The sequence below is a fragment of the Cebidichthys violaceus genome, unplaced genomic scaffold (assembly GCF_023349555.1).
Source record: "Cebidichthys violaceus isolate CVI_PGR_0920_01 unplaced genomic scaffold, fCebVio1.0.p SCAF_22, whole genome shotgun sequence".
Classification (NCBI taxonomy): Eukaryota; Metazoa; Chordata; class Actinopteri; order Perciformes; family Stichaeidae; genus Cebidichthys; species Cebidichthys violaceus.
Window position 1 is genome coordinate 6,786,306 of NW_027176395.1, and position 24,054 is coordinate 6,810,359.

At 41.0% G+C, this 24,054-nt stretch overlaps 1 protein-coding gene across 2 annotated transcripts in view; it reads right to left on the reverse strand.

The window, feature by feature from the left end:
* Positions 1 to 18,814, reverse strand: part of LOC137877916 (leucine-rich repeat and fibronectin type-III domain-containing protein 2) — a 133,257-nt gene extending 114,443 nt beyond the window's left edge. For both annotated transcript variants that reach the window (XM_068718101.1, XM_068718100.1), the window contains exon 1: positions 18,204 to 18,814. The gene's annotated coding sequence lies outside the window, so the exon portion shown is untranslated. The remainder of the gene's footprint in view (positions 1 to 18,203) is intronic.
* Positions 18,815 to 24,054: the final 5,240 nt, after the last annotated feature.

The window sequence follows — 24,054 nt, forward strand, 5'->3', positions numbered from 1 at the left end:
ACCAAATGGACTCTCTCCAGAGACATAAGCCAAACAAACATTGTTAGTGAGGTAGAGAAACAAGCAAACATCCCCTTCTTTGGAACCCAACATTGAAAAACATTTTAAAGGGGAACCGCAATCCTTCTTTTTAAAGGGACAAGCAGGTCAGGGAATTCAAGTCCGCCTAGAGAAAACCTGTGTGAGCAGAGCTACTTAGCGCAAGTAAACAAGCAAGTTCTCAAGTTCACGACTCATAAAAATGCTGAGCTGGTGTGCGAGTGGAATGTGCACCTTCCTCTCACCAGACATACCTATTTAGGAAATTACACATTGGGATCGGAGAATATAGGCACCATGGCACTTTATAATTTAGCTTTAATTTGAGTAAATAGTACTAAGGGACTGCAAGGAAATTATTAGGGTGGAGGTGAGTTTCAAAATCTCACTTTTCTGTTTTTAAAATTGCAAAACCCACCTCAGAATTATTAATTGTTATCGGACTTCACACTTAAAAACACTGCAACATCCTCCAGCTAATACTTCAAAATATAGCGCTCAGTTTGTTCAATCATTAATAACCAAAAGAAAAACGGATTGGATATGTAATATAATTTAAACTTGAATATATTCATGGACTGATGTTTTCAGTCACCAATGTGCAAATTACAAGTGGAATCAGCTATTTTTAAAGCTAGAGGAGATTTATCAACGGCTGACATAAAGTTATAATACAAGCCAAAATTAATGAATAAATAAAAATAACCCTTTCCAGTGCAGACAGTGTCTGTTTCTATTGCAATATCACTAAGTAATTAAACCCATACAACAAAGTCATACTTTTTTTTTACTTCTCTGTTCTTCTCAGTCAGTTACAAATAGCATGGAATTAGTGTAACAGTAAACTGTAAGTCACTACAGCTAATTATACATCTTCATGAATAAGAAATGTTGGTGACAAAAAAGTTGCACACATTCATTCAACGTGTTCATTTCAGTTTAAAATGAATGGTCACAGAGATTAATTTCCCACGTCTGGCAAGTTTGCAGCTATGTCTTTTAAAGTGCCGTTTTCACTATTTTCCAATATGAAAGGCAGGGAATAGTATTGAGTAAGGTATAAAGTGAGCTCCGGGGGGGGGGGGGGGGGGGGCCTCCTGACAACAGCCTAGCAACAGCTCTGTGAAAATAAAGTCCTGCATCGTCTGACTTGTTTCAATGGCCATTGGCCGTCTCTCATCTCCCTGGATCATTCTGGGTCTTACTGAGATAATGCAGAGGAGTTAAAGTCAGAATTGCAGTAGTTTGATCCTTAGTTTGGTGGGTTTCCATCAAACGCATGACCCAACAAGCAGAGTTAACTAGTCCACTGAATAGGCCTTTTTCTCTGAAGACATTTGGACATTGGAGAAACACCACCAGAAATGCAAAACCTATGATGCAAAATTGAATATATCCGCTTTGGTTTCAGGGTCCTGGCATGCTGCTGGCTAACATTAACTAATGGTGCCTTCGTAATTCTTATTACTAACACCTGTGCTTTACATAGTATCGCTGCATTCATATCACAATCAGATAGTCGGTAGACGGACACTTTCTGGACGGCCAGTCTGACGCAATACCAGGACGGCAAAACTAGACACACATGACGATATGTTGCTATGTGGATGGAATAAAATATATTAAACAAAATTGTTTCAATGTATATTACTTTGTGTAATCATTCTAGTAATGCCTGTCACTATAAAATGCAGCAACAACTTTCTTTGTTCATTATTGTCATTTGTGTGAATGATTTGAGAAATATATCTAATAAAATGTTTTCCCTACATTTATTATTGTAATTTAAATAATAATTACGCAGTTGACATCTTGACTTCAGCTGCTGGACAATTCCGAGTCCCAGAAGCTCGATTCAGAGCTTTTAAGGTCCAGGAAGAAACTTAAAACAATAAAAAGTGATATATCCTGTCTCTGCTGCCCCCAAGTGGCCAAAAAAAAGGTTGAAGCTATTCTCGTAGAGAGGACCTCTACTACTCACCTACGCATACTTAAATAGCTCGTGCCAAATGTGCACATATGGCCACACACAGTGATACATACACTAAAGAACACCCACCCACATATATGCATTTATCTCACACACAAACACACTTCTTGCATACTCACTTTCCTAAATGTTTTTTTTTTTTGCCTGTACTCATTCACCCAAATTGGACAAAGTGATCCCTGTTTTGGGTGCTCTATACCCTTGAAAGAGACAATTTGCCATGCACCTGCCAAAGGCCAATTTTAATCCATCTCCTATCCATTTGCACCGTCACCAGTAAGTTCCATTATTGCAGGTAATTGAGCTCATTCTGCCCTTGTGAAAACTCATTTGACTTCTAATCATAATCTGACTTCTCATTTGATGCGGCGGGAGATCTGCAGCTTTGTTTCACCTGCTACCGCTGGACTTGTTCACTTGAATGTGAGAAGAGCCACTTCTTTTATTTATATATATATATATATATATATATATATATATATATATATATATGTATTTGTTTTTTAACAAACAGCTATTATCACAAGCCATTATCACAGACATTATAAAGATGCACGCCGGGCCTGTTTCTCCTATCTTTAAATGATCACCTAGAGACGATGTTTACACAAGCACTTCAGACTAATTGAGACACAACTGGCCCGGTGATGTAACATCTGTCAGCTGATTCTATGGCGTTCACGGTTAAGTAAAGCAATAAAGGCCAATATGATAACAAAGTCACATTTAGCACTCTAGTGGTTGATATTCATGTAATGCTTTAAGTGTGTCTCGCCTCTTCAAAGGCTGAAAAATGGAACCTTAAGAGTCTGATCTGTAGCTAATATAGTTTTTGCTAATAACTGTAACCTTTACATTGCCTTTCAGATTGTTTTCATCCCCCAACAAAAAAATGTATTCTACTACTGAATAAACACATGCATCCCAATCTAAAAGGTCATTGTAGCCATTGATAAATTCCAGGGGTACTAAGCACGTTAAAGGGTGTCAGAGCAGCCGCTGGGGGAGAGTCAGCGAGAGAAGGGCGCCATTCAGATAGATAGACAACAGCCTCGTCAGAACCTAAACTACCACAGCTATCAATTCAAGCCCGGGCACAAAGACGGCGTGTGTTCTGGCGGTCCGGTCTAGGGCGGACATGGCACCCTGTGATGTTTATTAGTCCGTCCCAGTTCTCTCTTTGTAATCCTGTCAGCGGCCCAAGAGAGACGCGGAGGATGAAGACGTCCACAGCTCTATTGCTAGCAATCTTCAAGCCCGTCACTGTCATCCATGAGGCTGTCTTGAGTCCGTCCGCCGCTTCGAGTAACATTTGCAACATCTTTAGTGGCGTCAGAAAAAAACACTGCTCTGTCAGAAAAAAGGCTCTTCTCATGACTTTATCACCCTGCTGAAACATTTCACGAGAGTGACGAATGCCATTATTTTTTCTGCAGCGGCGAATCCGCTACTAAACACATGAACTTTAATTGTGTTTAATCATTTCAAACAATCAAAACGTTGCATGCTTTTGCTATCAACGGAGGAGATACATTCCTAATGAGAGAAAACTAGTTGAAAGTGTCTCTAGTACAGAAACTGACTACATCAATCATCTGCCAACCAGACAAGAATAACCAATTTCACTCAATGATTGTCGGTCTGGAAAAAGAAAAAAGTTGGAGATTTTTTTTTTATTATATACTAATTATATATTTAGAGTTTTACACTCAAATACTTTTCCAGACATACCTAATCCAGCTATTTGAGTCAGTATGGGACTGATAGCCACTATCAGTATCGGTGCATCCTTTGCAGCAACATAAGCAACCAAAGCCAGCACCTGTCATCAGATTCCTACACATAAATTGCTCAGTGCATGCAAAAAAACAACAGAGCCCTGCCCACTTCAAAACAGCACACAAAAAAACATCAGAGACAGAAATGTCTTCATTGGAATAACCAAAACTTTGACAGAAATGTGGCTCAATCTCCAAAAATGCTGGATATTCCATTTCTCATAATGCAACCAATTTTTAGGTTTTGTTAGATGCGCCCCACCCCCGTCCCTTTTGAACACCTACACCTTTCAAACTCCACAGCTCCAATGGACAAAATCATGAACCCTCTCGTAACAGCAGCTGGAAGTGTTATTTTTGCAGCCTCATGGTTTTACATTTGCTGTGGGTGTGTCAGTACACGGTGACATCACAGAGCACGTCTCTCAAACGTCAAAGTTTTTCAAACAAAGAAAGCAGTAAAACACAGTGTTTCAGATTTATTCAGTATTAGCGTGCTCTACGGGTGTTGCTATAACCGGTATTGACAATTATTATTATATTATCATTATTATTATTATTTTGAAATGTTCTAGACATTGTGATAATATCCCTGATGACACTATTAGTGGTACAAACTATGACAATAACATGATCGTAAAAGAATTACTTGAAGTAAATTCATTGAAGTTCCCTTTAGTTCCACATACTTCTATAATCAGGTGTCGCTACTATCACCTTGCTCAGTCAAACTCCTATTGTCCTGTAGCGTCTATTTGAAAGTGTAAAAGAAACTCTGCCGGCATCACTGGAGACAAACTTTAACCGATCACCCGGCATCTCTGTTTGTCTTCTCCTCCTATCAGTGGCCCCTGCCTCTTACACAGCTTTGTGCACACTGTGATGCCTGATGCATGGAGGCTCCTCAGCCTCAGAGGTGAATCAAAGACACAGGCCCAGAATTGGCACTTGACTAGGATCAGTGGGTGCCCTGTTTGTGAAGGAGCAGTGGACTCCACAGGGCCACGCATCATGCAGCGCCGTGCAGAAAAAGAGCAACAACAAAAATTGTTCCTCTAAAAAAAGAGCTGCATGATGGACACAAGAGGAACATTGAGGGTGAAATTTAGTTTTTTTGGGCCGGTAAGCCGAGTCTCTGTCAATGAGACGGCTATTGTTACTAGAGGGAAGGGGAAGCAATTTACTCGAGCTGAAGAATCGAGCAACAGTTTCTGGGATAATTTGCCTTTCAGTGAGGCTGAATCATGCGGACAAAGAGGAGCTCAGCTCAGGTCAGGCAGGGCATTGTTCACTGATTATCTGCTATGTTCACGGGGTTACAGCTCGATATTTTACTGTGCTCAAGGCGCTTTAAAACATCATACCAAATGATCATGGGAAGTGTTATGACACAGTTATTAAAATGAGCAGCATGATGGATGCTCAATACGTATACATGCAATTGCCTTATTGCACAGGTGTGTGTAACAGCAGACGGTACAATCGTTCCAAGATTTCAAGATTTTTCCAAAGCAGCTCTCTCCTTATTTGTTAACTATCTGCTAAATAACTGAAATTACTTCTCTGTCCTCTCACGTTGGACTGAGGACATACTGGATGCTACAGTGACTCACTATCGCCTCTGGAGGTACAAGTGGTGTTACGAGACAGAATGGGTCGGGGCTAACTGGTTAGCATGCTCATTTCAGGAGGTATCTCTGCAACACCGTACATAGACGTCTTTGGCACAACGTCAACAATGTAATGTCTTCACATTCTATTGATAATGTTAGTTCTTTTTATTTTGTTAAATGTTTTAAACTAACATTTTGGCCACATATTTTTCCATTTAAAAGTGGGAACACCAATCACAAAAACAAAAAAGCTCATTACGTCATTAGATGCAAAGTGTCTTTTCAAAATAAATTTCTTATTTGTTTTTTAGGTTTACTGATGCAACAAAAGTACTCGGTTAGGTTTTAGTTTGGTTTGGGTTGAAATGAGTATGTTAAGTAAAATAACTTTGCTTATTATGTAACTGTAAGTAACTGTAAGTATGGTAGTTATGTAACAAAATGAAGGTAAAACGCAACGTTGGCTTGGTTTCACATGTGACACGCACAGCGGTCTCCTGGGTGAAAGTCCTGTCTTTGTTTGACCCGTCCTCCCTCCAGTCTTCACCTTCCCTATGCAGACTTTCTTACTCCTTATACTACATCAGTTGCTCTGCGTGATGATGGGTTGTAAATTCACAGGTACAGCCCGGGTCTTGGTCTCAGTTTTAGCCCCACAAGGAACTTTAGCCCAATGCAGAAGTGATGAGATTCTAATGAAACTGGGTTCCTAAGCATCAGCAGCAAAAAAACTAAAAATATTTTGTTGAGAGATGCGCAAGGATCTTAGAGAGCAGATATTGACTCTATGTGGCACCAGCTTCCAGTCTGTGCTTTAAATACTGGTGAGAACTCTGACCACTCTTAAATAAGAACCATTATTAAATATTCATAAGGTGACTATTTATCAGAACAATTTGTTCACATTATCTTTCCCCATGAGTGTGAGTGTGAGAGGCCGTGTCTGCATCTCCTTGCTTCCCTTCAGCACCCACTTCATCCAAGCAACAAATTGAGGCTTTGTTGCCACTGTTGACATCTAAAGGAGAGCCTGCTGTGGGATTATACGGGCTCAACGCCTGAGGCTGTGTGGCTTCTTTTCTTTTTTTCTTTGTTCGCTTCACCAGCAAAAAGAAAATACTAAGATATTGTTTGGGAGTTTTTTGTTGGTTTTTTTTCTGGCACATATTGTCTATTGGGAGCAAAAACTCAACGTCTCAATTCACAATAACAATCCCTGCACACTGTGCATACTGGCTGAAACAGATCACAACTCATCAGATTGGATTAGCATGGGATACAGCGGGGCACTCTCTAACACACGTTCTGCACCTCAATGGTGTTCACTATGGGTTAGATTTTGTTGCTTTACACTCTCCGTTAAAAACCCTGATGTTTCAAGGGCGGAACTTGCAGTTGCACAAAGTGATCATCACAGGCACATGGCGCTACATCTTTTAGCTCTTGTCTAATTTTTTTCTTTTTCTTCTATTTTTGGCAGTTTTCCCTGCATCCAAGGATGTGCTTGCCAGCGGCATATTATAACTAATTACAACACCATTACACCACTTTATGTAATCATGTGGAACACGGACCATGCAGTGCAACACATCTTAGTTACAGTTCAAGGGAAGGATGCCAACTAACTGACTGTGTTCACGCTATAGGAACAATAAAGAATAATATCTGACTGGGATCTGTATAATCATAGACTACTTTCGACACATCTCTGTATTATAATTGTGCAGATACATGACAAAATGGAACATAATTCACCAAGGCAAAAACATGATTCACATAATCCACAAACCTAAAGCTCAGCACAGCAAGGACTGTTTGCTTTTAATTGTGACCATCTGATTCATGTATACACAGAAAGTTAGTAGTTGATACCAATACCACTACCCAATTTGATACGACGGTAAAAACAAAACAATAAATATACTTCCACATACACTCCTTTATAACCGTTTTCATACTGTTTTTTGCTAATTCATTATTAGTTTCCTGCCAAAAACTAAATTTTACTAGATTACACTTCAACACATCATGATAACGTCAATATTTACTGTAGCCCAATACTCATTTTTAGTGAAAAGAGCTTGAACGCATCGTAATGTAACTCGATGCAACCTCTGTTCAGGTTTGCTGTTAGCTCTGATCTTTAGCCATGCAGGACTGCGCAGCTCACCTGCTGCTAACAGCTAACAGCTAACTAGCTCTCCAGCCGATTTCAACACAGATTTGTTGTTCACATTGTAGCATTATCAGGTACATTTTCAATTGCTCCCGGGACGACGTTATTCTTGGGCCCCGTTTGCCGGTACATGATGTTCTGTAGTCACGTTTTCAGAATTTGGCATCAACATGGTTCTTGTGACATCCCTGTTCCCAAGAAAATAAGCTATTGTATTTCCTATAGGCTATCGGTGAGAAACCAGTATGCAATTGTCATTTCAAAAGAAGAAAATGGTAACATTTATCTCCCCCCCAAACAAGCTGTTATTCTTTTACTCACTGTTCTGCATTTGATGCAAACGAACCAAACTGTCACAGCTGCCCACAACAAATGTAAAGCAAGACTATGGGCCTCAATTTAAAGGTGCAGCAACCAGTGTTTGGTGGTAGTTTTGATGCCTGTCTCACAAAATCTGCTGCATATGATCATTTCCTCTCGCACACATTTTAACCAATCAATAGAAACACCATACTTGTGACCCATGCATGAGCACTAGACTCTCAAATGTATCTGCAATTTGTGGCAGTGGCAGTCATTTGTGAAATGGGACACTGGCACCATTAGCGGGGTAAATAGTGCTTGCAAATTGCTTTTGTAAAATGGGCCCCTGCTTTTTTTGGTTCATATATGTGCCGCAGCTCTAAGTGCAAAATGGCTTTGTGAGGTAGGATATAGATCTAGATGGTGTGTTGATTAATGAATACACTGTCAGCCAATCGCACAGCTGGTCTCACCGCTCTGAAACAGCTGAGCCAATCACAGAGAGGCATGGCACCGCCACTCAACGGAGGCAGAGCGAGCTTCTCCAGGAAATTGTATTGTTTGCAGCCAAAGGCAGATGGTGTTCTTCACTTAATTATTGACAATAGAAACAAATAATTAAACACATACAATAGCACTTTGTTGAAGCAGTAAATGACAGCTTGAGCAAACACTATTTCAGTCTAAATTCTACTGTATTTCACATCATAAATGGCCTCATCCAATCATAATTTATTGCTTTGTGTCAGAAACAGACCTGGAAATCTACAATTTTAAGACTTTATACGAGAAACTATTAAAATATACAATATACACTACATTCTAATCATAATAGTATGCTGTTTTAGACAAAAACATCAATATGCTTAAAGTAACTGTGAGGAACTTTTAACTGGCTATGAAACAGTCTCAATTTAACACTGATGCCAACATCGACAACACACTGCTGGAGGCCCAGGCCATATTGCTCGGCCCGCTGGAGGGAGGCACCGGAGAACCAAAACCAGGACCGAAAGGGGCAGACTGTTCAGACCCTGAAATGAGGGGTTTTCTGAAGCTATTGCTCGGAAACAGGAACCGCCAAAATCAACACAAAATTAAAGGTCCTCGTAATAACTTCATCTGCTTTGTACTGACAGGAAATCATACAAAACGTGTGACATCCGATGACCATCAAACAGCAACTTTTGAATGTTATGCCAATTAAACTTCACAAAAAGACACCAAAGTCATTGTATATTGTAAGGTTTAATGTTTTTTTTTTCTTTACCACCACCCTCAAATATCTTGCTTTATTTTTTTCATCTGTGAGCAGCTCCGTCTCCTTGGTGCGTTGCATTGTTGGATAACAGCGTTAATTAAAAGCACCCTTAAAATCGACCATATTCAGTGTGGACACTGAATTTAGACAACATACACAGAATGAGAGCGACTTCATAGGTAGATGTCACTCCACTATATCTTTACATAGCAGATAGTTGTTTGCTGCTATATTAATGCTCTGAATGTTAAAAACAGCTCCAACAACAAAGGCATAAGTGCAACTAAACTCAACTTAACCTCCAATCTTCAATCGAAAAATAAACTGCATCAATTTGTGTGTGTGTGCTTTAACAGCTACAGAGGGTTACACGGCAAAAAAACAGCACTTCACAGTCTAATCCTTTGCAATTTCTCTCAACTGAATGCTTAATAAACAAGCGAAAAGAGAAGGTTGGCGTTCAAAAAGCAGCACCGAGGGAACACTGTGTGCACACGAAGCCTCGCGCTGACTAAGAGACGTAAACTCACTGCTGTGAGACAAGGACGGCTCTTTGCAAAGAACCCATCAACAGAGCAATCATTGGGGAGGACCCCAAAGGAGCACAGCGAGATTAAAAGACCCGCTATCAATTTATCAAAGACGCTGCTGAGAGGGAACTTCAACTTTTAAAGAAAAACTGGGGACATTTTCTTCCTTAATGACTGAAATTTATAACAGAGCATGGAGAACTCCGAAACTGCAATCCTGAGAGCCAAATATAATGAGCACTTAAAGTTGTGCCCATGTGATATTTGTACTTGTTGACCGCACTGGCGATTCTGGTACCAGAATATGTTAACATCTCTGGAGAGTTACGGTCAAAAGATCCACAGAAAGACGTACCTGGGATGACACAGGTGTGGCGCGATGTCAAATGGGGTTTCCGGTGGATTTGAAAAAAGATCGAATCAAACCCATGGCAGAAGGAAATTATGTCGCTTTTTCCAACAAGGTGATGGTTTTTCAGCATCCGGTGATCCCAAAAGCTTTGTCATAGCATTTCAAGCAGAGTATCTCATTTATTGTTTTCCTTTTTCATTTCCCGCTGCGACGACCACCGTGGTAGAATGAAAACTACGTGGTGGGGCAATTGACCTTTTGGACCCAGTTTGGGTGACTCTCAGTCCAACAATCCCATGAATAATAAGCGGTGCATCTTCGTCCAAACAGTGATTTTTTTTTTTGCCATCGACAGTGGTTTAATGCTTCTGTCTTGTGTTTTTTTTTCTTCCTCAACTATTTCTTTATTTTGCTCTGGGGCTTAGGAAGATAAGCTTTTACCAACCCCTCTCTAAATTACAGCTTCTTCACAATAGCGACATCCCCAGCAGAGCCTGAATGTTATCGCTCCGCAGCGGCACGAGGAGCCCTCCATTTAGATCTCTGCAGCTAAACCTTTTTTTTTCTTCTTTTCGCTAACCTTGGGAGCTGCTGTCATGCTCTCAGTGATAAAAAAAATATTTTTTAACAACATGGTGGGACAAAAAGCGAGGGGCGGTTATGTGGGAGCATTTTGAGAATATGTTTGGAGAAATGCGATTACCCACCAACTGTCGTACTGTCGGAGTCCCATTAATGCAAGACATTTAAAGAACTGTAAATGTGGATGAGTAGGTCTGCCAATGTGTGTTTGCGTGCATAAATGGATGCAGTATGTACAGTAGTTGTTTTTTTCCCACACTGCCATAGCGTTTTATTGGCCTTCCCAGTTTATTGCAACCCAAAGGCACATACGTCGATGAATACAAGAGTTATTTTTAGTTGTCTTGATTTAAACAGAAGTTTTTCTTTTCTTCTTTTTTTGCAACCAGGAGTGACACTAGAGGGTGGAGCTTAGTACAACCGAACGCTGAATAAGACATTTTTAGGCGACCGAAATGTTACAATTAACGTTCAGGAACTGAAAACAAACTGTGAAAGAGTTCAATTTGTAAGACGAAAAACAACAACAAAGACAACTCCCAGACCGGACAAGCCCGTGGTAACGACCTGTCAATCACAAGGTAGCCCGCCCTAAACCATACTCTGCTTTATGGTCTATTTGACTCTAAATGGACCATAATTTACTAAATGAACATCATGCTGTATTGAAGAAGAATTGAACCTCGAGATTGAGACCATAAACTCATGTTTACAATGTTTACTGAGGTAATAAATCAAGTGAGAAGTAGAGTCATTTTCTCATAGACTTCTATGGTACTTCAGGGTGTGTCAGTACATCTTGACATCACTCTCTGGCAGTTTGAACAGAGATAAAAGAGACATACAGCACGGACATAGAGGTGCGGAATTGTGTTGCTCCCCACATTCAGTGGGGCTGAAGCAACATTCAGACTACGCATGAGGTGCAAAACGAGACAAAAAACAAGCCACAAACAGATAGTGGAAGAATCTGTTATGATCCCTGAGGCCCTGTTTGTGTTTTGTAGAAATGTCATTGACGGAGGGGAGAGAGGTCCCAAAGATGGACCCGGTTGACTTCACTATCCTCTGCAGCAATTCGCTGTCCAAGTTGTCTGCAGTTCCCGCACCAGACGGTGATGCAGCGGGTCTCTCTGTGGTTCCTCTGTAGAATGTGGACAGGACGGGTGGGGGTTGGGATGGGCGGATCGATGCTGTGGTATCAAAACTGCGATACTCACAAGCTCCTCATTTGGAAGCAAAACCTTTAAAAAGTATCAATAGTTAAATTGTATAAATACAAATGCGAGTGGCTGCATCACTTCTAAACATTTTTTGTTTTTTTACCACTTTCATCAAGTGCCAAAACAGCCCTGACATATTCAGCTGACTGTGGAAACACACGCCATCACAACCTAGCGCACAGCGGCGCCCAGTCGCACACTTCACTATCAACCACGTGAGAGGAGAGAAAAGAAAAACATAGCATGGTGTGGTGCTACAAGATGAACACAAGTAACCTCTTCAGTTATAGGGAGGCTTATTATTTAATCATAGTGTGTCTTTAAAATACTGGACTATTATAGTCCACTTTTTTATTTTATTTAATTGTGCTCACATTTGCTTTTGTAATACATTTGTTGTTAATGGGCGGTATATGTGTCATGTGATCACATGCAATCACATTTAAGAGATGATCAGTGTCAGTATGGTTAAAATTGTAACAAAAAGTATCGGTTTAGTTTAAATAATCTATAGTTGGGGGGGGGGGCATGCATGACCAGCTGAGGTCATCAGCAATGCGCACACCACCTGACCTGCTGAAGAGGGTCGTGCGCAAAGTGAAGTCAAGTGTCATCTCTTTCTTCTTTTCTACATTTCTCATCAAAGGCCCTGAACCATAAAAATAAATAAATAAATAAAATAATCACTTTTTGAACTATCTTTGTAAATAACACGATCTTGATCACTGAGCATCTGTTATATCACTCACAAGTACTTGGTTGCACCGCCAACCAAATACCAGTATATTTTAGTCCTGTGTGAGACACTGAACATCACATGATTGCTCCATCAGCTGTGCTGAACTGTGAGCAGCACAAGCACAGGCTTTTAAAATGTTCAAGTTTGTTGAAAACACGGTAGCTTGAGTGGGCTGGAACTGCTGACTCTGATGAATGAACCCGCCATTAAATGACGGGGACCACTGGATTCTAAAGTACAACAACAACCATAACCACTAAAGAGAATTTACGTGGGGGTGGAGGGAGGGGTGACAAAAGGCCCTCAGAGCTCACAGGCCTATTGAGTCCGGAAACCAAACAAAGGAGAGAATATGAAACACAGAGAAGGGGGGGGGGGGGACTAGATGAATTTAGCCTTTGTAATCTGACTCACGGTATGATTGTTCCTCATGTATTTAAAGTGCTTAGTCGTGATAGTAATAGTAACAAGAGTTTGAGTCATGCCCCAGACACACTGTCGTCCCCGCTGGCTCCATAATGGTCGCGCCGCGAAACGTCGTCTCGCCGACTGCAAGTGCTCTGAAATTTCCCATCCGCATCCCCGTGTCCCTGTGGCCCTTGTTGGATGGTCACGAGTGACATCTTAATGCTTCCGACTCGTGTTTCACAAAAGGCAGGGAGGCTGTCGCCCGTGTGAAACCCCGGAGGTTCTTCGCCGAGGCTCCACAAAGGCCCCGCCCTGAGAGTCTGCAAGCTCACTTTGATGTACCCTGGAGTCGAGCACTTCCCGCTGAGACGAACCGGGAGAAGCAACATCACAGCAGCAGTGTGGCCGCGAGGACACGGTGCAGGCGGGTGAACTAACGCGCCAAAAAAAGGCTCTTTGTGAGCAAGTTAAGCTGCTACCCCAAAAGGCAAAGGACCCGAGACCGTGTACGTTCCCCATTCTCGTGACTGTAAAGTCATGCATTGCTTTAGAGCAGCGGCCACTAACCTTTTTCAGACTGAGAACTACCTGAAGGGTGGTGAGTAATATGGAGGGCCACTTGTTTTAAAGTGAATAGCTATCTCGGTTTACCTTTTAAACAATGAATAATGCATGTATTAGGAGACTGTCTGTCTATGTTGACCGAATACTGTTAATGATTCTTCTCAGTCATTAATAATAGTAATGTTCTACCAAGTCTCAACAATTAAAGTGTTTCCACAAAGAATCACAGAAAGCACCTCTATAAATACAGTTGTTGTTTTTTACCACAGATGTGCTTATATGTGTGTTGGAAATAATTCAGCATGAAAAATGCATAAAAAAGAACTAACCAACTAAAGAAATCTGAAAAGTGATTAGTCCACTAATTGTCTAAGAGGTGGCAGCCAAACTGCTAGTACAATGAAAAGGCTCCATAAACTTTACTTTAAGTATGTATGAATGCTAATACATTTGTACTTTTGACTTAAGTAACAGATAGATGGATGGATGGATGGATAGATGGATGGATAGATGGATAGATGGATAGATAGATAGATAGATAGATAGATAGATAGATAGATAGATAGATAGATAAGGGTGGTGGTGTTGTTGTTGTTGTTGTTGTTGTAATACACATGCAGTAAAAGCCAATAGTGTTGTTAAAAGGCTGCAGGGAAACTCCATCTCAGCTCAGCTGGTGGGAAGCTCCAGGTCCCACTCATAAGACCAAAAAGGCAGTTGGCAAAGAACAGCGGCCTTTTTTGAAACGCTGAACGCTACCAATTCCTTTTTCACATCATCTGTACATAAGGTGCTGTTTGTATTACTAAAGCAATTTCAGAACACAAAGCTCATGGGTGCATTGGTGTTATTTAAGCAACCAGCACCAGCACATGAATGCATCATCTGGATTACTTGTCAACACTTCTTTCTCTCACCTGCATTACCGTGCAATAATAACCCAACTTTGACTATAAAAAACGTTGCTAAATGTTCAGTGCAATGCTTCACCTACCTCAAGCTAGGCAGTCTGCAGGCTGAGTTTCATAGTATATCGATAAGATGTGAGATCAAAACAATGGCTGGCAATACAGGTAGGAAAGAAAAGGACTGTATTCTTCAGAAAATGGAAGGTTACTTGTAGTTAGTGGGCTAACACATGCCAAAAAAGACAGTATGATCCTTTACAGCTTTTCTTAACTGCTATCTAAAAGACCCTGACATCTCTCCAGTCCCTCCTCTTCTAAGTGAATGTGAGATAATATCTCTAACTGTAACTTTGATGTCGCTGGGAGCAGAGGATTTTTTTAAAGGTTGAGGTTGTGTTTTTTTCTGCACTAACTAAATGACAAAAAAGGACATTATCTAACAAAACCACCCTCAACATCCTTCAAATGCTGGGGCTCCACCCGAGCAGCTGATTTGTCACATACGTTGTACGGTGGTCACCAGGCGCCAAGGCAAACAAAAAGAGACCGACTCAGCAACAACCGGAGCGACGATTAAATCCAGTAAGGGGACTGTTCGCCTCTATTTGAGGTGAAAGAGCGCTTGAAAAAAAACCAGCCCTGCAGCTGCGCTCCATCCCCCAAGAAGTGCTGCACCGTATGTTCATTATTTTAAAAACAGATCTGACCGCGTGCCTGCTGGCTCCTCCCCGCTGTTGGCTCGTTCTTGCTGGTGAAGGTGAATGAACGGTGCCATGAAGGAGAGTTTTCTGGAAGAGGAACCAAGCTCTTGTTTTCTCCACACAGCTGACTTGGAGACGAGAGCGGCGTGGAGACGCCCGCAGAGGGTTCAGGGCCAAATCCCAAGTTATTTCCCACTTCATTTTTTTTTATTTCAATTGCTATCCGGCTAAGCTATTTCACCGCGTGTGGCGCTTAATGAAGTAGTCCTCTGATTCCCCATTCCTCCCACACCTCTCTCATAATTTTCCCCCTGCAAAAACAACAATGCTCTAACGTTCTCCGGGAGCCTTCTGTGCGTGTTGAGGCTTCTCCCCAAGGTAAAACTGGCCTACTTCTGAGTGCATCCTCAGCATCCATCTGCCGCACCCGTAAATTGCGTTTGCCTGCGATTGCAGGTTAATCTCATCCGTCAAGACGGGCCTATCAATTTCAGCGAGCAGTCTTGACAGAAGGCATTAACCCCGCGGCGTCATTCTGGCGTCAAGCGTTGACAGACAATAACTGCTGGTGATATCAACATGTCATATGAGCACTGTTGATAGCTCTGCTGTGACTGACAGTGATGACAAATTAAAGACCAAAATAATGATGAATACAAATCGGATAGAAAAAACAGTCCCTGCTTGTGTTGTTCTCGCTAGAATAGCATGATCATCCAACACGTTCTCACTCCCAACTCCAAGTCTTGCACATGTCATAGGGAAAAAAAACTTTACTCTAAGCCGACGTTTATGTTACCTAATGTTGTGTTATGTTAGCTAGGTTACTAGGAATAGGTAACGTTCCATAACTTAATTAACTTCCGTCGTGTACGTAACATAGCTTACTCAATTATTTTTAACGCAGATCACAATCTGATCCGAAACCTAACCAAGACGTGTTGTTGCCTTAAGTAGGCTATGTACGTAACGTAACACAACGTTGCGTAACTTCAACATTGACTTTAAGTTTAGAGCGGGACCCCAACAGTGGTTCACTGCAGTTTAGTATTGCATATATTTAATGTTTTAACAATAACAATGTCCCAAATGGAAATGGGGAAACTATGGACCCACAACTTCACCTTTTTGGTTCACTCTCAATACTCTCAATGTGTCGTTTTCAGCTGCTCTAAAGCTCTAAAAACAACCAGACACTGTACACTACCTGCTCAGCACCAAACAGCAGACATACACAGCTAGAGACCAGTTGGTGAACATAGTGGAGCCTCTAGCAACTTAAAAACCAAACATTTTCCGCAGGAGTTGGTGGAGACCAAAAACAGAGCTGAAAGAGAGTAGATGTTGCGACTTACATTCATAACGTGGACACAAACACGACTTCAAATGAAGGGTTGTGTTGCTCTTTAACTGCTGGACGTGTAAATAAGCAACTGTTTGCTAACAAGTTTTCCATATCAACTTAAGATAATATGTCAATGCTGTGTTTCTGCTGGCCTCAAGTGACCAAACTGTTTTACAGCAGTTAAGTGTTATAGAGAAATACTTAAAATTTAACATTTAAAGCGGCTTTAGGAAATGATTTAGAGTAAAATAAACTGGATGATTCTAACTTTAAAAGCAATGAAGTGTTGAAATTGTGGACCGAACTGTACTGTAAATAAAGACAATGAAGAGGCTCTTTATTCTTCTTTTTAGATCGGCTATTTTTGGCCCATCCACAGGCTTCCGCTGTTCACTTGGGCAGTGAGTTCCACTGACATAAATTACAGTGGCTGGGGCAATAAATAGCGAGGCCCGGATAGAGAGTGCAGTTGTCAGTGAGTCATTTAGCGTCAGGATCACTCTTCTTTTTCATGAATAAAAACAGTCAAATCTTGTCAGCGAACTAAAGGGCTTCGCTTGGAAGCAAACCTCCACACTCAGTGTTCTTCAACCAAATCCCTTCACAGTGGGATTTTATTTTTTTCGAGAACACTAGCCATTCAAATGTCGATAAATGCCCCAGTGTGGGAGTCAGAGAGTTCCCTCCTACTTCTCTGCGCTGTCCGCGGTCCTGCAAAAAGCCTTCAAGCGTTCTTTCATCTTGTGATTCCGCAAGTGCCACGCCACCACTTGTAATCCACCAAGAGGCTGGTGATTACAGTGGGTGGTGGCGTTACACTGCTTCTCCGCGGTGCCCCATGGCGGCCATCGATCCCTTAACCAGACGTGCGTGCGCACGTGCACACAACCTATTATTTTCTCAAGACGTCAAGGGACTGCTGGCTTAATAGGCACATAGGGGGACTTGTGATATAATCATCTCTCACGCTCTCGCACGCGCACAGCAGTCCATTCGTGCAACTTAAAGGGAGTTTAATAAACGTCTTAGCTACTGTAATCACAAGGGAGCATTTTGGAAAGAGTAGGCTAATCTACCCCTTCCCTCTCCTGCATTCTCTCTCTGCCTCTCTCTCTCTCACACACACACACACACACACACACACACAAGACAACACACACATTGTCAGCCCCCCCCCCCCCAAAAAAAGGGCGCACGTTGATACACACCCAGGATTAGTATGCGTCAGGCACACCTATCCAAGCTCCCAGCTTTTTTTCCCCGTGCAACGCTGCGACTTTTCCTCTCGCATGCAACATTCATAAAAAAATAAAAAAGAAATGGTATGTATACAGCAGTCGGACACAGCTCTGCGCTGAACAGATTCCCACCGGCTCAGGTTACTTTCTGTGGATACCTGTAATTGTCCAAGAGCGCGGGCCAACCCTAACACACGCGCACACAAACACACACTCCGCCTGCCATTAAGGGGAATGGGAATCCGGAGCGCGTGAAACGTCAGCGGTCAGCCACAGGAAACTATATATTGCATTTAAAACCCAAATTGGGTCCGTTAGAATTCGGAGGCAACCGAGTTGGAGGTGAACTGTAAGCAGAAGATGAAAAAGCAGCATAACAAACTGCGAAATGTGATATCTGAGCAGCCGGAACTCTTTCACGTATCAGACTGTTAAAAAAAGGTTATTCCTTACCTTCAGAGACGGACAAGTATCCATTGTGCGCCACCGCAGGGTCGGCTCTGCACGGTGTATTCTGCTTCCCCCGGATCGAGGCTACAGCCGCTCCCTTCCCATTCACCCACTAATTCCAGGAGAATAAATGCAAAAACCAGCTGCCTACCGAGCCTGCATATCGCATCTTCACTCGCACTTCTCTCCTTGACGAATTGTTTTCCTTTACCCACCAGCAGATGCTGTGGTGGAAACCTGCGTTTTTTTTGCCGGGAGCCAAGCCGCGACGAAGAGCTTCACAGCATATTTGTAGTTCCCCCCTCCTTCAAGTAAAAATAACTAGCTCGCTGGTGGTGTATGTGTGTGCTCCTCTATGTATTTCCAGGCGGCTTTGCTTTTTTAGAGAGTGCTACATGGCACAGGCGATTTTTTTCTCCAGTTTTGTCACTGCGGTGCTGTATAGTTATATGTCCTTGTAGTTGTTTGCTTCTCTTGGGCTCCTAAACGCTCATCCAAGCCGAACGTACAAAAAATAAAAAAAGAAGTACATCCAAAAGTTTTTTTTTTTTCTGTTTGTTTTCAATAATTCAGGAGTTATTGGTTTGTCTGAGAGCGAGCATGAGGAGGGCTGCGAAGTCCGCGCGCAGGAAAAGACTGCAATGGAACGGCGGATAACCCTAGATGGCACAAACACCATGGGGTATGACAGAGCCCACCGGGTAGGAGGGGAGAGAGAGAGAGAGAGCGAGCGAGAGAGAGAGAGCGAGAGAGGTCAGCTACAACTACAGCACCTTCGCGCAAACGCGCACCGGAGCGAGGTCGCGGCGATGATTATACCGGAGATAGCCACTTTTGGCATGGTCCGCAGCGGGTGCAACGTCGTCTGCAGGGGATTAAGGACCGAGCGCGGATTAGTGTGTGTGTGCTTAGTGGTGTTTAGCGTTCACAGCAAACGAAAAGTAGCCTATCAGGGTTTTGTGTGTGTGTGTGTGTGTGTGTGTGTGTGTGTGTGTGTGTGTGTGTGGGGGGGGGGTCTTTATATTATGTGTCGGCCCTTTGGGAAATAAACTTATTGCGTCCGTTGTTCTGTCGCTGCAGAAGGCCCTTTGCGGATCTCGTCCTTGTTTGGTCCCGATACCTGCGGGTTCGCAACACTGTTTGACCTTCAGAAACCAGGAGAGCTCACTTTCGTGTTGGAACACTGACAGTGAGGGTTAGAATGAACTGATGATCAATGAGTAGTTAAAGTACATCTACTCAATATTGTACTTAAGTTGAAGTAAGAGCCATAGTAACAGTTACTTTTCAGATATTTTAATATGTACATATTAAAACATATTACTAGCTGATGAGATAGGGTGCACTGTTATGGATCAAACACCCCAAAGTATTAATATAATAATGTAACACTGATGGGGAGCATTCTGCACAATGTGTACATTTTGTTGCTAATATTTAATGTGTTTTTCTTAAGTCTAAATGTTTAAACCTCATGCAGAAAGCAATATAATACAATGTTTCTCTTATTTTTGTTTGTATCCACAGTTTGTTCTCATTTTGTTTGTAGCCATTGATTTCTAGGATTCACCTAAAATGCGTTTAAACATTTTACTCGCGGTCGAGAGCACTCTTACAAGATAAGAATAAACATCTTGTTTTCACAGTCCACAAATTCTCCATTGCAAGGAAACAAGTTCTGAATTTGAGGATAAATGCAATCAAATGTGTGATTATTAGATGTTTTAGAGAAATTCAAATAATTGGATTATTAAAGAAAAAATATTGGTCCATTGATCCCACATAAAGACAATAAAACCCTTGGATGTGTGCGTTCAGCTTCTGAACACGCTGCTCTTTGATGCTTGTTGATTTTCCTGTAACACCAGTACTGACGCTCTAGAAAATCACATGATTACTCTGAAATCTACTACTACTACTGCTGAAGGGGTTCTCTCATTCCTCCAAATCTTAGGTTTGTGCCCCGAGTGTTTGCAAACAACACAACGCATGCCCTAATATAGTGTTTAGGGTGTGTTACCTTTCGCTAATGATAAACATACCTCCAATTTATGATCAAGTGGGATTCATCATTCAGCACAGCTGGTAAAACCAGATTTGGATGGTTAAGAACGTTTTGTTCATCTGGAGTTGAACTCCTTTTTAAATGAAGAGAAAATATAACATGAATTTAAGAGACTGTTGCTGCATAACGCCCAATTACTTGTGACGCCTTAAAACAAATCAATGTATGACTACTGTATTTGAAACTTTAGGCCCGAAAAAGTTTAAATTGTCCAGACATTAGAGTAAATTCTAATGAAATTATTTCAAGCAGTTGAGATATATGAATTCTGATTAACTCTTTTGTTCACCTCATGACCCACCAGATTTATCTTTTAACTTTAGTCTATGGGGGGATTTTTATTCAATGCTGGTTATTTAGGTCATTCTTTTTGAGTCAAAGTGGGCTCTCACTGCTGCACGTGTACAAAATAATAATAATTATAATACTAATTGCAAAATATACCCTTTTTCTGTTTGTTTTGTTTACCAGTTTCCTTGTCATTTTTATGACAACATTAAAAACCAATATGTTGTCAAGTATTGAAGTGGTAACCTTCATTTTGCCATATACTGGACTTGCATGTTTGGTGAGAAACATGAATTATATTTAAAAGCCCTGAAAACCCATCTTCTCAATTAGTGTCTTATTATAGGCAATGGGGCACAGCATTAAAAGATAATTAATTTACTAAAGTTGTAACAGTTTTAGTTGTTTAACAGGACGGATTAATGTTGGACTTCAGTGGACAGAATCCATTGGTAAAAGGTGATGTCGGGTACCACCGTGCACCAATCCGAATTTAACAATAGTTTAATCTAAAAATGACAGACCTACGTGTAGTGTACCACGAGACTTATGGTATGTTAGCTAGTTATATGCAACCTGTTGTCATCCCAACCAGCAACCTGAGACAGCACATACCTGTCACTGAAAGCAATCATGCCCTAATTATGCATAAATTAAACCTTTAATATAATAATTTATAGGTAAGTTATATAAAAATTCAACCCCCGTATAGTTGTCATGAACAGGAATAGAGACCACAACTGTTTTTTTTTTAACCAAGCTGGAAATATGTTTATTTCTGCTGGACATTAACCTGGGGTCTACAGGGATTGACTTCCTTTTTTGAGCCAGTCTCAAGTGGACATTTGAGGAACTGCAGTTTTTGGCAATTCATTGCATTGGCTTCATTTCAGCAAAGGTTGCTGCTTGGGGTGGCCTCAAACTATAAAGCTCCACTATGGTCACAGTGCACATCATTATTATTGTAAATTCAGACATGTGCTTAGTTAGGTTTAGGAAAAGATTGACGTTTGGGTTAAAATTGAAAAGTAAAGTAAAGTGAAATACACCAACATATTCTTGGTTTCACAAGAAACAGCATGTGTTGTCGCCATAACTCTTGTTTCTCTCTTTGCTTTCCCATCACATGGAATATCATATTGGTACTGTGTGGTTACTTTGGTAGCTTTTAACAGTGTTGTTCCTTAGCAAAGGTCTTTGCACACCAAGTCCCTATTGTTCCTTCAAAATCGTTTAAAAAGACATATGACCCCAAGTTGTGTCAATAACGTTTTACACAGCAACTCCAAAACTTCCGTCCGTCGCTTTTTTTGATTTTCTACCAAAAAAGGGTTCTTTTGACCACTCAAGAGGTCATTATCCAAAATGTCACCTGATAAACCGATCCACTTCGTTTCCCAGCACAAAGCACTTTAAGACAACCAAAGTACAGAATACATTGATGTGGAATTTAACTACAGATTGTGACAGGTGATTGCAGATGAGCTAGGAATCGGGGTATGATCGCAAAACAAAGGATGTACGAAAGATGAAAGAGTAGTGATTGAGCTCTAGGCAGCTAAATGATAGCTTCTTGCTAATGTCATTCATTTATTAGCCCTATTTCGGACAAGTGCTATCCATTGCTCTGCGTTAATCAGTTTTGTCTTGTATTGAGAATTTTGCAATCAAATAAAACAATACAATTCATCAAACTCAATGTGCAAGTTTTCTGTGCCTAACATTTTTTTTTAATCGGATGATGGATGAAAAAGACCCAAATAAAACGTACAGACTTGGTGTGAAAAGACCCTAAGGGTGTCTTTTTTGAGAGTATTTAGAGGCTGAGTCAGAGTTAATCAAGAACAACTGATAAAGAAAGTGTTCCTGCAGAGGTCATGAATCCTCCAACACAGCAATTTTTTTTCTCCCTATACGTTGGTCTAAATGCTTTTAAAGCACTTTCCTCAAGACCAGGGTGTAACTCTGCTGCAGAAATACTAAATCACTTTAACCCTAATCCCTTTTACATTGTGTTTGGGGTCCTGGAAGCCCTGAGCCTCTTCAAAAAACATAGTTAACACTGTTTTATCAGCTTGGTACTGCGTTATTTTTATTGATTCTATGAATGCTTATAATCGTGATTTGTGAAGTGAAGACGTTACAGAAGTCAGTCACTGAAAACAACACGTTACTTTTGTCCGGGGTGTCGCAGGACTCATTTAATCACAAGGTTGAACACAATAGATATATGCTGAATTACTACTCTTTAAATCCCAAATAAGTATATGGATTTCTGTTATTGTAGTTTTCTAACAGTTTGTTAAAAAGAGGTCTAACAGAAGAACAGAAATATGTAGGATAACATGCTGCACATTTATCTGTCTGTAATTTACCTTTTGCCAAATAACATGAATATATATTTATTCCTGCACAGCCACTATGTAAACAAGGCAAATTTTATTTATTAAGCTATACATATACTCATACGACCTCCTGAAAAGAAGTCAGGCCTCATCATGTTGGTTTGTTTGTTATTGAGGAGGCGATAACAATTCTGTACAGATATGTAGTTTTGATTTTTAACTGTAAACATGAATGCAAATAATTGTTTCCTGGAAAAAGTCAACAGTTTTGCTGACGACCACCAATTAGTTTATCAGCTTAAAATTGCATTGTTGACCATGGAAACAGTAGTTTGACAAAATGTTTGGTCAAACATCTTTTGAGAGAGCGCAACATGTGTTTTGAAAGCTCTGCAAATCAAACTATTTTCTACTGAGTGACCTGAAGAGGTCTACCAAAGTGAATCCATTGGCGTGTCTTTAGTAGTTGAACATCAGGCAGGGTTTTTATCCTGTAGTGTTCTTGATCAGAAAAGGATCCCAGGCAGCTGTTTTGTAGCGGTTGAACTCAGCAGGTGGAGTTGGTTTGTGGCCCCCCCAACATCTCCTTCCTTACCCTTGCTGTTTGTTATCGATGCAGACAGCAGGAGACATGGCAGCTCTGCCTCTCATTCCCACTGTGCCATTGATCTGTATTTAGATCCTCTTTTAATACTAGTAATAGACAACATTACTGGAAAAGTGACCACATGTCCAGAGAGATTATAGTGTTGCCTTTAAAGAAACAAGCATGGTAAAAGATAAGACCTTTGAGAAATCAATTAACTGTTCTGACTTGTATAAACCTGTCATTGTAAGACTTTAAATGTCAGTTAAATTAGGCCTGCAGGAGATTAGTTAAAATCTTAAACAAACCAAGCATGCAGCAGGTTTAAGTTAAACCTCATTTAAACCAAGCATGCAGCAGGTTTAAGTTAAACCTTAGTTAAATCATGTCTGCAGCAGGTTTGAGTTCAACCTCAGACACAGTAACCTACACAGGAGTTTAAGTGATTTTTAAAGGACAGAACTACAGACTAAACCCCAGGTGCGAATTAAACGACTTTGACCCAGGCTATTCATCGTAAAGCTTAGACCACAGCAAGCATGGATCCACATTTTTCACAGAAATTATATC